The following is a 3,799-nucleotide window of genomic DNA, read 5'->3' on the forward strand; positions in this document are numbered from 1 at the left end:
AGCAAGAGGTTTATTTTCAGATACACAGGCGCCTGGGGCGGCAGAGTCTCTCAGAGGACTTGCGCGCCCTCAGGCTGTGGTAAGGGGTTTTTATAAGGGCAGAGAGCAAAAAGCGCGGTTACAGAAGCAGATGCCTTGGTTACAGGGATTTCATTGGACAGCTTAATTTAGCCAGGTTAAATTGGGGAGAAATTCCCCCTTGATACATGGACCCCCCGGTTAGGGCTGAGTTGGCCCTTTCATAACTGGCACTTCCCGTTCTTGCCTTGCCTTCACGGCTGACCACAGATATCCTGTTCTGCTACAGACAGTCTGTAATCCTGTTTTGCAATGTATGACTGTCCTCTGTCTGAATTCCCCAAAAGTACAAGCCTTGCATAAAATGGCATTATTTTTAGCTGCGGCAGCAATTTGAGCAATTTGGGTTGGGGTCCTTCAATACATCTGTGCAATATTCAAATATACCCTGATAAATATGACACACGCACGTGTGTGAGCACACAGACACACAAACACACAAACATACACACATAATTTCCAGAAAATCAGATACTGCTTGGTGTATTAGAAGTATGTCCTTGATTAACAGGCAGTGTTCCCACAGTCTGCAGCAGATGTGTCCACCAGAAAGAGTAATCCGAAAGCTACCCAGATACCTGCCATCTAGATCTTGCCCCTGACAAGGGCACACACACATGGACGAGTTTTCTCCTTGGCTCCCACTTCACTGTCTTCTGCTGTTGGCACTGGGAACCTATGTCATCTCCTGGGCACTTAGGGAGCATTCAGAAGGTCTTTCTTTGAAGAGGGCTGTGGTGCATTTCCACTTAAAGCATCCCTTTCATTCCTCCTCCAGTTATGAACATCAGTCATGCTTGACGATCATTATTAAGGCAGATGACAATCTTCAGCTGCCTGGATAAGAGATCCTTGGTGCGGAAGAATTGTCCGTATTCTGTCAATCATGTTTTAAATAAAACACTGATTGGCCAGGAAGGAGGTGTAGGCAGGAAAACCAGACAGGAAGTGGAAGTGATGCAAGGAGAGCAGGAGAATTCTGGGGAGGAGGAAGTTGATTCTTCCCACTCCTGCCCAGACCACCGAAGCAGCAGGATGTGATCTGCCAGCTGGAAAAGGTACAGAGCCATATGGCTAAAATAGATCAGAAAAATGGGTTAATCAAGATGTAAGAGTTAGCTATTAAGTAGCCTGACCTAGTGGGCCAATCAGCTTTGTAACTTATAAAATAACTGTGTGGTTGATTTTGTCTAGGACTTGTGGCAGGGAGGAACAGGGCAGGACAAGAAACCCAAACAAGCAGGCCTGGCCTTTACATGTTACATATCCTGTTTCCTCCAACTTTCTCATTGGAGAACTGACCTCACAGATGCTTTATCGTGCTCACAGCTCGTCCCTGAGCTCACTTCAGCAGTCATTAAGTCATATTTGACAAGAGATGATAAATCACGTGTCCAGTACCTTCACAAAGCATCCTCCGTGAGCTGACTCTTTGAGTGACAGCTTCACTGGGGATTCACTGACAATGGGGTCTCTTTTACAGTATACTGTACTATATGGCTAGCCTGAACATATCATTTACTGATCATTTACTATGTACTAAGCAGGCTAGAGGATCCCCTTCTGCCACTTTGCACTTATTAGCAATGGACTTTGGAGGAAGATGCTGTAAATCCCCATTTCATTGGGGAATAAACTGATTCTGACAGTTGATTTGGCTAAAACCATATAAATATAACCTGGAGATGGAAATTAATCAGGGATCAAGAAATTAAAGGAAAAAGAAAAACCATTTGTTCAAGGGATAGTCTCCTCATTCAGGTCTACCCACTTCATTTATAAATAAAAGCACTAACGACAGACTAGAATGCATGTGAGGGAGTGACTGTCAGGACGTTCCAATGACATGGCTTCTTCCATCCCCAGTATGACTAGCTTGTTTCATTCCCATAAAGCTGATTATTTCCTGGTGGGCATAACCACCTCCTTCCCAGTACCCACACAGGAGCCAGAACTGAGTGTATTGTAAAACTGGGTGTGGCTCGAGTAGCCAAGTGAGGTGGGATGCTGTTTTAGGTCAAAGGAGGAAATTCTGCTCAGGAGTTTTTATCAGAAAAGCGTGACAATTTAGCACACCCATGGCCAGCACTGTCAGGCTAAATGGACAGCCTAATAGCTCCACTTACAAGCAAGTCCATCTGTCCGAGTGACAGTCAGTCTATTCCAGGCAGGGTAATTCTCCTTTCTCCCTTTCCTTACACAGGCAGATCCTGCTGCCAACAATTTTCAACCTACTAATTTACATTTGTATCTGAATGGGCTCAGGAGGCTGTTGATGGGAAGACCAATGTGGACCTTCTCCTTCCTGGTGGAGCAGTTAAAAAACAAAACCCTGTGGTTGCCTCAGTTTTAGCGCTGCCAATTCCCAAGCCAGAAACAAAACACCAGCAATTCTCTTATTTTTACCTCAGAGAGAGAATTCTAGCAGTTATACCGGGAGACAGCTGTTAAACTATGCTCTATTCCAAATATTCCTGTAATCGCCTAATTAAACTTGAGAGACCTCAAAAAAGAAAAAGGAGGGATTTTCAGTTTTCTGATCAATTGTAGTGTTCAAACATTCGTTCTATTTATTCTGCATAAGACTGAAGAAGCTTGGGAGGGACAGGAGTGGGCATGACAGGTATCGTAGCTAGTGTTCCGTTGCTGTGTGGAGACATCACAGCTAAGGCAAGCCTTCTAACAGAAAGCATTTAACTGGTGGCTGGCTCACAGCCTCAGGTATTAGTACATCAGAATCCTGGCAAGCAAGCAGGCAAGGTGCTGGAGAAGTAGCGGAGACCCATATTCTGATCCACAGGCATCATGGGGAGACAGAGACACTGGGCTGGCAATGGACTTTTGAAACCTCAAAGCTCATACCCAAGGACATATATACCTCCTCCAACAATGCCATGCTTTCTTCCACAAGGCCATGCATTCTGCACGAAGGCAACACCTCCAATCCTTTTCAAACAGTTTTCCAACTGTGGACTAAGCATGCAGATAGATATATGAGCCTATGAGTGGTAATTTCTTTCAAACCACCAGAGCAGGGAATTGGAGTAAAGAGAGGGCTATGGTAATCCTGGCATATAAGGTCTGGTTGAATGCCTTGGGATTTTTACTGCAGAAAAAAATAGGACTGTGTGGACTGATATGAAAGTGGGGACTGAAATGTCACCATTTGCACAGCAAAGTCAACATCCACAAAATCACTATAAGTATCTCAGTTATTGATAATTTATTAGCAGAAATGATCTTCCTTGTGCAACCTGGTCTGCTTGGAGTGTCTGTCTTCTAGGAGGTCCATTAAAACAGCAGACAGAAATTGAACAGAGTGACTGACTCACCTTTCTCAGAGTTCTCTTTCCATCTGTCTAATAATAATAATAACAACAATAACAATAATAAAGAGTCTCAGCTCTCTACAAATTAGTAATTCTTATTCATAACAAACAATAGAAGAACCTACATTAGTAGTCTTGCGATCACTCTCCTAGAAGCAGTGCTAATGTCTGTTTTCTGCAGCCTGCACGTCTGGAGCATGACCTTCTATTGAAGGCAAGGGATAATGGTTTTCTATGTCTGGGAGTAAGCAGCCTCCTGGTGCAAGGGCTGAATTTATGTGGAAGGTGTTTAACTGAAGAGGAATTATAACTCTCTCGCCAGATATGTACAGTTCACACACTGTCACTAACTCAGAAACATTGTGCAGTATCATTTAGATAATTTCAAAGTT

The sequence above is a fragment of the Myodes glareolus genome, chromosome 24 (assembly GCF_982192425.1).
Source record: "Myodes glareolus chromosome 24, mMyoGla1.1, whole genome shotgun sequence".
In the NCBI taxonomy this organism is placed as follows: domain Eukaryota; kingdom Metazoa; phylum Chordata; class Mammalia; order Rodentia; family Cricetidae; genus Myodes; species Myodes glareolus.